At 44.6% G+C, this 12,098-nt stretch overlaps 1 protein-coding gene across 1 annotated transcript in view; it reads right to left on the bottom strand.

The window, feature by feature from the left end:
- The window catches only part of BMPER (BMP binding endothelial regulator), a gene marked incomplete at its 5' end in the record, with an annotated part of 307,337 nt that overhangs the window by 250,199 nt on the left and 45,040 nt on the right, over positions 1 to 12,098 (bottom strand). The gene's annotated exons all lie outside the window — the stretch shown is intronic.

The following is a 12,098-nucleotide window of genomic DNA, read 5'->3' as shown; positions in this document are numbered from 1 at the left end:
TGTGGCCTGACCAGTGCCGCATAGAGGGGGAGTATCACCTCCTTGGACCTGCTTGAGATGCATCTGTGGATGCATGACAAAGTGCGGCTGGCCTTCCTGACTGCATCCCCACACTGCCGGCCCACGTTCATCTTGGCATCAATGATGACTCCAAGATGCTTTTCTGCCTCTGCACTTACGAGAAGGGAGTTCCCCAGCCTGTAGGTGCTGGTTCTTCCTCCACAGGTGCATCACCTTGCACTTGTCAGTGTTGAATCCCATCCTATTCTCCTCCGCCCACCCCTGTAACCTGTCTAGGTCCAATTGTAGCCTATTCCTTCCTTCTACTGTGCCCACATCCCCCCACATCTTAGCGTCATGAGCAAGTTGGAGCTTTGCCAATTCATACCAGCTAAAAACCTGAACAAATTCCTAGGCACAGTAGTCAAAATCAAGGCAAAAAAACCTCTGCATTTCGCATAATAGAAGAAGTAATTACAGCAAGGAATAAAATATCCAAAACCCCAAAATACAAAATTGGAAACTGAGATTTCAAGCTGAAATACAATGGGAATAGTTGTTTAGAAACACTATTTCAAAATTGAACATTTTTGTTTTGATATTTTCAGAATACTTTGTGAAAAAATCAAGTCTCTTGACCAAAACCTCTAAAAACAGTCTTTCCTCATCTATTTTACCCAACACCCACTGAAGTCAAGGGTAAACTTCCCAGTTTCTTTGGTTGGCATTGGACAGCCTCAGCCTCAGTATATAGCCCCTATCCACCTTGAAGATAAATAGTAAAAGCTTCAATGAATCAATCCCACTTTATTTAAAACTTTAACTGTTACAGATGAAATCTGAAATATACAATTCACCCAAACATGCTTGAGAAAATCTTTTTGTCAGCACTGCCACACATATTCAAGACACTTTTGAAGTAATGACAAAAAATTAACAGAAGTCCTACATCATCAGCATTTAAAGTTCAAGATAAAAGAATCCAAAGGACACTGGAATACACAGGATCAAACTAATACAGAGTTATAATATCACATAACAAATCTGTACGCAGTACAAAATGTAATTAGAAGCTGATGTACATTAATCAGCTTAAGAACGTGTTATTTCAATGATATCTTAGGTAACCAAATGCCTATACAACAGTCCATTTGTTAGCTCCTAAAACAAGTCTTCTAATTAGAAGTTTCACTGCACAGACCATAAGTTCTGCACTGGTCAAAGACACAATGAAGTAGAGTTTACAGATGCTGCCAAGAAAATTAAAAGAGTACAAGTTAAATACTAATGTCACTTCTAAATGACATAACTATGCCTATAAAAGATAATTATCAGGTTTATGATGCCATACACAGAGGTAATGTGGACTACTGACAAAATAAAAGGTCATATTCTCACTTGAGCTAAGTCAGTATACCTCCATTAACTTCAAAGGAGCTATGACAATTTATATCAGCTGAGAATTTGGCCAAGAGAGTCACTGCAAATTCACTGGCCCAAAAGAGACATGATTCCACAGCAAAGCAGCTCATGCACCAGGCTCAAGAATCCAGCAGTGAAGAATGATAAATGGGGTAGACTTCTTCTTCCTGGCAGTGTAAAGACATGAAGCCCAAAATACCTTAGGGTCAAAAGCATTAAACAAATTAAAAATTAGGAAGACTCTAAACAGAATGTTTTCCTTCAAAAAGTGAAAACCATTGGCATTTGTTTCCAGAATCCAAGATATGCCACTGGAGTAAGTAGCATAATATGGGCTAAAGCAGGAGCGGGCAAAGTCTGGCCCACAGACCGGATCCAGCCGGCAGTGGACTCCATTTCCCAGCAGCCCCTGCCTGCATGGCTGGAGCCTGTCTCCAGCCTTGCCCTTGTGATAGCACAAGACTGGGGTTGCCATGGAGACCAGCCCCAGCTGCACTGGCAGGATGCATGGCAGGGTGGGTGTTGGGACTCAGAGGCTTCTGGGCCCAGTTCAATTGTACCAACACTTGGCAAGAGACTGACATATCTGGTTTCTGCACTCTTATTCTTAGCTGCAACCATACTGCCTCCGGAACCCATTATATCTGTTAGGGTTCAATAAACTTGCTTTTAGTTTAGGACAACCGTGTCTTAGTCTCCTTTACTGGTATGAGACCGTTATAGTGTCAGAGGGACAAAACAAGTGCAGAAGGAACCTGCAACATACCTATAGGCTGGGGAACACCCTTCTCAACAACACAGTGGCTGAAAGAGATCTTGGAGTCATTGTTGACTCCAGGATGGACATGAGCCACCAATGCAAGGAAGCAGTCAGTAAGGCTAACCACACCTTGTCATGCATCTACAGATCCATCACAAGCAGGTCCAGGGAAGTGATCCTTCCCCTCTATGTGGCGCTGGTCAGGCCACAGTTGGAGTACTGCATCCACTTCTGGGCACCACACTTCAAGAAGGATGTGGCTAACCTTGAGGGGTTCCAGAGGAGGGCCACTCACACGGTCAGAGAGCAGCAGGCCAGGCCCTACAAAGATAGACTAAAGAGCCTGAATCTATTCAGCCTCCACAAGAGAAGACTGAGAGGGGATCTGGTGGCTGTCTATAAACTCACCAGGGGGGACCAGCGGAAAATAGGTAAGACTCTGTTCCCCCAGGCACCACCTGGGTTAACAAGGATTAACAGACACAAATTGACTGAAAGTAGGTTCAGTCTTGATATTGGAGGTGTTACTTTATGGTTAAGGCTGCCAGGCTCTGGAATGGGCTACCAAGGGAAGTGGTGCTCTCCTCTACCTTGGGGGTCTTCAAGAGGAGGTTGGATAGATATGTGGCTGGGATATTATGATACCAGCACTCATTCCTGCCCAGGGCAACCCTAGAAACTATGAAACTATGAAACACAAGGCAAGCAGCTGCTTTGGAGCCCTGGGATCTTGCAGATGGGAAAGCTTGGTCTGGGGCCAGGGTAGAGCTGCGATCTGTAGCCTGAATGCTCAGGACAGGGGTGCATAGGCAGCAGATCATGGTTCTGCCCCAGCTCAGAACCAGACTATCACAGCTGCAAGGAGTCAGGGCAGAGCTGTGATCTGTAGCTTGCATGCTGCAGACAGGGGCACACAGGCAGCATATATCCACCCTGCCTTCTGCATTTTCCCTAAAGCAGTACCAAAGTAGAACAAGCTGGAAAATCTGGTAATTCATAATTGGTTGTTCTTTTTGAAAATAAATGTCAGTTTCTTAATTAATTCTTATTGCTCAGCTACCTCAGAGGTGAACCTACATGAAGGAAGCATCTACACGAGATGTGTTAATGCGCCTTAGCTCAATTTACTATGCAGTAAGGGTGCATATCTACACATGCATGCCCTTACTGCACAGTAAAAATAGATAATTGCAACAACATTTCATACCTCCAAATGCAGGTATAAAATTTAGTTGCGATTAGTTAATGCACAGTAATGCACGTGTAGATGTAACCCAGCACTAAATTTAGTGCTAGGTCTGCCCTGCCAGTAGGGGCCTGGCCTGAGCCTACCCCCAGGGCTCCTGGCTTGGACCCTCTCCTGGGCCAGACCTGGGCTGCTCTCTGACAGCCCCTAGCTGCAGGCTATAAAAATCTGCAACTATTTTGTGCCTTGGGGCACACTGCACAGAAGCCTGGTGCCTCCTGTGCAATATGCAGGAACACTGCAGGCCTCATGCGCCCCCTTGGCCTGAGTACAGGCTGCCTCTGCCTGGCCTGTCCCCTTTCCAGAGATGCTGCTCAGCCACAGGTGAGTGTTGCAAATGGCTGCAGCTTGTTGCAGCCTTTTCCCAGCCCTGCCCCTGCCCTGTCCCCAGTCCTGGCCTCTACTCCTGGGCCCAGCCCCTGCGCCCACTCCCTGCCTGACCCACCTGCACTCCCCTGGCACCAGGCTGCCCCCCTACAGATCCCAGAGAGGCAGGACACAGTTCAGAACTGTATTCAGCAACCCAGGTTCCCACAGCTGAGGGGTCATGGGCCTCTCACACCCCGAGGAAGGTGTCAATGCTGAAGGTGATGTCCTTCTCAGCAGTGGGGGACAGAGACATGTAGCACCATGACAGGTAGCCCTCCAGGCAGCAATGGAGGTTGTGGGGCAGCCTGGGCTTGCCCCTCCCTCACTGTCATGACTCAGGATCCCAAGCCAGGAGCATAGATGTGCTCCTTTCCCTGGTTGTCTGGGAGCTCCGCACACCCCAAACCTGGGTGCTGTGGGCTGGGTGGCAGCACAGCAGAATGGCTGGCCTGCATGGGGGGGAGTGGGGTCTGGAGCCATGGTAGCAGGTGCTGCCAGAAGCCTGGCCTGTCCCACCCTGAGAAAGGGACAAGGGAGGCAGGCTACCTGAAGCCAGCACCCAGCAGGTTGCAAGCCTCAGTGCAGCAAGCAGGGATGTGGGGCTCAGCCAGTGGCCACCTAGGCCTGGACCTGCCTGGCCAACTTAGCATGGTCCCTGGGCACCCATGCATGGCCAACACCCAATCTGAGGCTGGACAGCGCACAGCCTCTGGTGCAGAGCATCTTACCTATAAACTGTTGCAAACTCTCACAAAAGGCTTCTGTCTTCTGTCTCAGACCCAGCAGGGATGCAGGCTCTGGGTTGCCTCCACCCAATGCTGGAGCCATATGGATGCATCAGCTGCATCAGCAGTGCACCCTGGATAGGACCATCCTGCTCCAGCAGCTGGTGGCAGTGGCAGAGGAGCAGGAGGCATAGGAGCAGGCCTGGCAGGCAGAGGACATTGCCTGGAACACTACCCGGGAGGAGACACGGGACAAGCGCAGTGGAAGCACTGCGGGTGGATGGAGGGCCTGGAGTGGGAATGCATTGAGCTGCTCCAGCAGCAGGTGGTCATCCAGGCAGTAGAAGCCAAAGATGCTGACCACCGAGCCTAGACACTATCCTGGACCTGGTGGTCATGTCCATGCCCCCTGCTGCCAGGCCCCTGGGTCCCACCCACCAACCTGCAACAGGCCAACCCCCTGGCCCAGCCCCCGCCCCAGACCTGCTACCACCCGCCTGGGCCCAGCCCCACTGCTCTGCCCTGCACCGTGCACCTGAGGACCTGAACTGCCTCACAGGGACACTGAGGCTGCACGAGGGCAGAGGGGGAGCTTCCCGTCCTAAGGAGCGCCTTCCCAGGTGGCCACAGCACGAGGCTGCCACCCGCTGGGGTTGCTGCAGACCCCAAACCCAAAGGGGAATGGCCTGAGGCTGGGGTGCTGGGCACCTGACCCTAGGCTCTGTACCCTAGGTCCCCCCCAACCTCACTGTCCCCAACTCTGGGACATAAAAACAGAGACCTTGTAAATTGTTTTGTTGAAAGTGGGTTTTTTATTGTTGGTGGGTGGGAAGGGAGGGGGAGGGGGTTGGAAGGGCTGTGTTTGTTAGGGAGGGGACTCTGTTGAGTGGGGAGGAGAGAAGGATAGGGGTGGGTGTTGTTAGGGAAATAAAGTTTTTTTGTTTCAAACATGTGCATGTCCTGAGAGTTGTACTGGGGACGGGAAGGGGGTAAGAGGTGTGTGGGCAGCAAGGCAGGTGGGCTGGAGCAGGGACTGCAGGAGGAGGGGGTTGTCCAGGGCCTCACCCAGTGCCCTGGCCCCCACTGGCAGGTATGTGGCTCTTCTGGGGCCTAAGCAAATTACCACAGATGATGGGACTTCTAACTGTGGCAGCGTGTGGTGCCCCAGGAGCTGGCAATGTGGCTGGAAGCTCCATCAGATGCTAGACATACAATTTAAAGCTGGATAGAAACCAGATATAAAGTTATTACACATTTTCCAGCTTTAACTTTATAGCTAGCTGGACTTTTATATGGTATGATAGTTAATAGTTTGCATGTGTACTGGTCTAAATTAATAGTACAATTAACCAGGATACACAGTATATTTTATCTGCACTCATCCCCAATATGTACTTACAAAAAAAGTGTATTTTTTAATTTGAGAAATGCATTCTTTTTTGTTTTTAACCTTTTCATAGAAAACCTGTTTTGTTTTCTAATAAACATATTTAATGATAGTTTCTTGATAAAAAAGCATCCTTTTCAAAAAGGCAAAGCAGAACAATCAATGTAATTTAGATCAGATTTAAAATTGTGTCAGTTTTTATTTGAACGGGTTATTTCAATCTGGTTTGTAAGTCTCTGGGCTTTCTAAATTAATTTGAAAACTTTTGCTATGGCAATTTTAGATTACAAATGTATAACAAGCTGTTTTTTTTAAGAGACCACTATGGAGAAGGCATATGGATTTTGCAAAATGTTTATGAAGGAAAAAAAAACTTTTTTAAAATGAAGGCTTGGGTGCTACTTTTAAGAATTAAACAATTTCTGTAATTTTCTCACATAAATGAACCCTTCTATAATTCAGGGGATAGATTTCTGCCGATAATCATGAATATTTAAACTCCTAAGGATGGGGGTTTTTTTCAAAATTACCCAAGCAACTTCATTTCACGGTCCCAATGACTTCAAACCCTGACAGGGAACTTCAACCTGTTTGAAGCATTTCAGTTTCATTGACTTGTGAAAGTTCAGTATGGGCTCAGTTCTCCAAAAAATCTAAGCATTCTGACCCCAGTACAGGAAAGCACATAAGCATGCATTTGATTTTAAGCACTGCAAGGGGACTATACATGTGCTCATAGATAACTGTGGTTCTAAATGTTTTGTTGGATCATGGTCAAACCACTAAGCACCCTACAGGATCAAGCCCTATATGGGTACATACAGACATTGGAGGAGGTTAGATCACATTAATAATGGCCATCCAATCTAACTTAGTTTGCCCAGATGTAGACCTTACACTAAGAGCTCTAGTTAGGTGGATCTAAGTACAAACTGTACAAACATTCAGGAAGTTTAGATCAGCTGAAAAATGGCCAACCTGATCTAGATTAACCCTACCTTAGATGTAGTTTAATTTAGATTGGGTCCAGCAAGACCAGTCTAAATGAACATCTGTACAGTTCCCAGCACAACCCCAGAGCTGGAAAAGCCCAGCTGCTAGCCTCAGTCCTAGGGCTGTGCTTTTCTGGCACCCAGCTATTTTGATGTCCCTCCAGCCCCTCCCCCACCTCCAGATGGACCAGCCAGCCTCCCTGAGCCTGCCAAAACCCACAAGCCACTCCCAGTGCCAGGAGCTGGTCAAATTAAGTCAGGGTGCAGGGAAGGGCAGGCAGGACAGGGAGAATTGTTCATCTGGGGGTGGGCGGTTTGGGGGACTAAACAGCCCCTGCTGCAGGGGGGAGGGTGATAATCCCCCCATTCCCTGAAGCTCCACCCTCTGCAGACTGCTAGTCCCCCTGATCCCACCAAAACTTTCTGGACCCCAACAACACCCTGTATTCCCTCCCAGATCCCCTAAGTCTCCTAGCAAACCCTACTACCTCCCTGGTCCCTGCCAATCCCCACCATGGACTCCCCAGCCCCCCTGATTCCACCAATCCTCCCACAGATCCCACTAGCTCTTTGCTGGGCATCTGGGGTACCAGCGACTTTCAGCTGCCGATACACCGCTAGCACAATCATCCAACTGCTCCAGAAGCTTTTTTTTTCTGCCTGCTCCCAGCCCCCCAACGTTGGTGGCTGGTGTGCTTACCCCAATCACCCTCCCCTAGGTACACCCCCACATTTCAGCAGTGCAGGCAAGAATGCCATTGCTCCTTGACCAGCAGTGTGTCCTCTCCCATAACTGTATGCCTTTTATATTTCCCAAATCTGAACCCACAAAGCATTTTTCAAACTGAAAAAAAACAAAACCTACATACTGGCTAGTCTCTCAGAACTACTTTCAATATTCCTGTCTCAGCAAACACAGGGAAGACAAGATTTTCTGAACCCACTTAATCACACTATGAAAGTTTCTGAGACTCTGAGATTCCAAAATCAGCTGAATAAAAGCTTTCTGCTTCAATAAGTTTATTTAAACAGGCAGAATTCTAGCAACTACATAACTGAACATGAACCACATTTGATTACCTGACAAAATTATATCAGTGAAAGCATCACACTTCATTCTGTACAACTGACTATAATGGAATGCTTCTTTAAGATCCTAAAAATCCTTTTAATTTCTAGCAGATATCATTATGTTAATTGTTACATCCTCTATCCAGGACTGGGATGGGGGGAAAAACTCCTGGCCTTCCTTGATTTTATCCAAACAGAGCCTGAATACTTACTTGTGTACATAAACACTAAATTCCTCTTTACATGCATCTTAAATACTTACTTAAAGCACAACGGAAAGAATGAACTAGTTTCACAGGTGACTGGTAGGGGGGATATGAGGAGGCATGTGCCCCTCCTGAGACTGGCTCCTGACTCAGCACCGCTCAGGATGGGGCAGGTTTTTTTTGCCACGCGGGCCAGTGGAATGTTGTGGGGGCAATAAGCTACAGCACAGAAGTATAGGAGTTGGCCCACCCCTGGGCCTGCCCACAAATTGTGCCCCCTCAGACTCAGGATGCACCAGTCACCCCTGGGTAGTTTTTATTTCAGAGATAAGTAGTTAGCCATATGAGTCTGATGTCAGGCAGAAGGCAGGGTAGATTTGTACCTTACAGACTAACAAAATCAGACATGCATAAGCTTTCATAAACAATAGGTCACCTCTGATGAAGTAAGCTACTATATATCAAAGCTTATGCATCTCTGATTTAGTTAAGTCTATGAGGTGCAAATCTACCCTGCATTTGGCTGGGTTTATTTTAACAGACCAATTATGATTTACACCCACTGAGAACATGACCCTAATTTCCAGTCTCTTCTATGGCTTCCCTCTGTTTTATTAATGTAAAATATTAACTTTCAGTTAGTTGCGGGTTTGCTTCTATAGCTACCTGGAACCAAACTATTCAGATAAGTCCCAAATAAGTATGCAAGGTTTAGGTTGCTTATCTGCAGCAAACCAAACCACTAAAGCTTTTGAAGCCAGTCCATTGTTGTATATAAAACGAAACTGCTTGTTACCTACTAGCAACCTGATAAAGTCCCACTCATTCTCTAGATCTAGATGTAGGTCTTTATCTAAACAGTAAATGCAAACAAAATAGCTAAATCAGTTGCAATTTGCACCGTTAGCTATTTCAAGTCAATTCAGCAAATGCCATACATATTTAAGATTAAAACACCCAAGTTTAAAATAATATTATATAATGTATGATGTGTTTGTTTGTAATAGAGCATTCTTATTCTATTCAAAGACCAGATCTGGAAAAAAACACTTAATGTATGAACTGTAATCAATTTAGTTATGCTTGTTATATTTACCACACAGACAAGCCAATAGTCAATAAGCTACCTGGCATCTCACTCTGTGTATGGCTTTTTAATGAATGCTTTTCCCTCACTTTCCCCAGCGACACATGACAATATAATCAAAAAGGCAAAATTGGCTGGAAAAGACAAGCTCAAAGTACTAATACTTAGGCAGTATCTTCAGAAGTTCATTAAAAACAAGCCTTTATTATTCAACTTGACATTGCCTAACAAGATTCCAGCAGGATTTTTTGCTTCTTTTCAGCTAATGGGAATTTTATAGACAAGTCATTTCCTACAGTCCCAAGAGAAAGCAAGAGAGTGACATACTACAGATTGGCTCTTTGTCCCCGTTTTCTACATCATCTTTCTTCTCCTATTTTTCTTTCTTTCCCTCCTCCTACGAGGTAAAAAGTAACCTTTCTGTTGGCATGAAAAATAAACATCAGCAAAAAGAAAGCAAAGTAGGAAGACATGTTCTATTTAATTTTTGATAAATTATTCCTCAGGGAAAAGCACAGGCAAACTAATGCAGAAATACCAGATCAGGCCAAAAAGCCCTTGCAAATTCAGCCATATTTCACTAACAATAAACTTGTTGACTGAGTTTAAACAAACTGCAAATTCCATACATAGATATATTTAAATATATCTTCATATATGAAAAATGCCGCAGTCAGTAGCAAACTAAAATTCTAAGGAGAGACAAATCTGCAGATACTGAGAATCTAGTGTTCCACTTCTGGTTTGTATTTATCAGTTCATTTGCATAAAACATTCTTAAAGGCTTATTGGCCTCTTTTGTTTATATCTTAGTTGAGTGAAATGCACACAAAGAAGCTAGACAAAATGCTCTGAATTGTTTCAGTCCTGCACTAATAGTGCAAATCCAGCTGCTTCTGCCATAGCCACCAGGGGTGCATCCAAACATGCGTACTCATGTGTTTCTCCAAGGACAAATAAAAGCAGCACATAGTTGTGCCACTGCTACTTGTCTCTAGGGAATGCCCATGCATGCGTGCTCTGGCACGTGGCAAGTTACCCCAGGTGAGGTAGGGGAGCCTGGGGTCAGCACCTAGGCTGGCCCCACCAGCCTTACCTGGGGTCTTGGAGGCTTCCCAGGGCTCCCAAGGCAGAAACCCAGTGCACAGAGCTCAGTGTAGAAAAACTGTATCCATATAGGAAGTTATCATGGAACTAACATATACAGCTAGTATACTGTATATTCACATTTTAGATTCCTATCCATTAACTTCCCTGAATAAACGCACCCTTGTAGCTACAATTAGAACCTGGCTTAAATCCCAAAATGTATGTTTTAATGTCACTTCAAAAAAACACAATTAATTATAGTAACTGAATATTTCATATTCAGGAAGACCAGAATTCTTGCCTGTGCTATTCCATAGCACAATATTTCATTTTTAAATGTATCAGTGAAGCATGTTTAATAAACACTAAAGTCATTAATAAAACAATTTTAAAATTAGCATCCAGTATTTAACAAAAACAAAAAAAGATCAAATTGCATATGGAAAAAGAAAAAGAGAGCATGGGACAACTTAGAACAAAATAAAACATGCCCATAGCAACAAATGCCTTTATATCTTATCTCTGGCCAGTGATTATATCTTTGCCTATCTATAGAAGTTGCATATTACTAGGAACATGGAAGCATTAGTAGGATTATGGCTCACAGTGATAATAAGCATGATTTAACCACCTCTGATCCAGTAACAAAACTTATTCAGAAAATAAATAATTTGTCATTAGAGATGGAGAGTGCCCCAAATTAAAATGACATGTCTCAGTCCATCTAAATACAAAAAGCTGTCCAATCCATTTTTATAAACATCACTTACAAAAAGGACATATTGAACAAAGGTTTATTATTTCAGAGTATAAAGTTTTTAGAATATCTTTGCCAGACCAGATCTATAAGAAGTATGACATCCCATCCCCCAGTTTAGCAATATACCTGTGTCTGTGTCAAATTAAAAACCCATCTTCAGTTTCGTCAAAATCATTGGGGTTCCTCATGTTTATTTGTATTTGCATTTTTAACTGCAATGCTTAAGCTCCCCAGCCCTTAACCAGGCCTCTATTACACAGGCCAGTTACAGACATTACACTTTTACCAGTATAAATGATCAGAAACCAGTCTATAATTGTAACAAAACATAAATTTGGTGCACCCAATGTGTGTTCTGTTCACTACAGGTCTAAACTACACCACTTACAGAAAACAGCATACCTTAGATTGGTTCTGCCTTGGCTTTTTAAATGTCTGTACCTAGCCTAAGTGCTATACAAACACAGAACATAAAAGATAGCTGCCCCAAAGAGTTTCCAACCGAAGTACTCAAAAGCTTAAAGTACAGCACAAGTTTAAGATATTAATTATGAATCTAGATCATTGAATTATTACTTGAATAAAACTTGGTTGAAGTTTTACAGATAACATATTGCTTTTTTAATTTTAGAAGCTTTTACCTGCTACTCATTTTCTTTCCAATCACAAAGGCTGTTTTTCAATTCCATTTGTTTTAGAGGTGCTCCAATACATTGGTCTGGTATCGGATCAGCACCGATATAAAGAAAATTGGCTGTATCGGAAGTCAGCCTGATGTGGCCAATAATGTGGCCAATAAATGGCCCATGCATGCATGCAGCCACAGTACAGCACATAGGTGGTGAGGAGCACAGGCCAGCAGCTTGGAGAGCTGCGTGCAGCTGGTAAGTCTGTTGCGGTGGATGGGGAGAGGGGCATGGGGGGGCAGATCAAGACCCCACAGTGAGGGAGGGAAAGACTGCAGCAAGACTTGGATAGGTTACA

The sequence above is a fragment of the Gavialis gangeticus genome, unplaced genomic scaffold, assembly GCF_001723915.1.
Source record: "Gavialis gangeticus isolate Ggan-Ray unplaced genomic scaffold, GavGan_comp1, whole genome shotgun sequence".
NCBI classification, from domain to species: Eukaryota; Metazoa; Chordata; order Crocodylia; family Gavialidae; genus Gavialis; species Gavialis gangeticus.
Note: the sequence above shows the minus strand (reverse complement) of the source record. Positions and strands in the feature narration are given on the sequence as shown.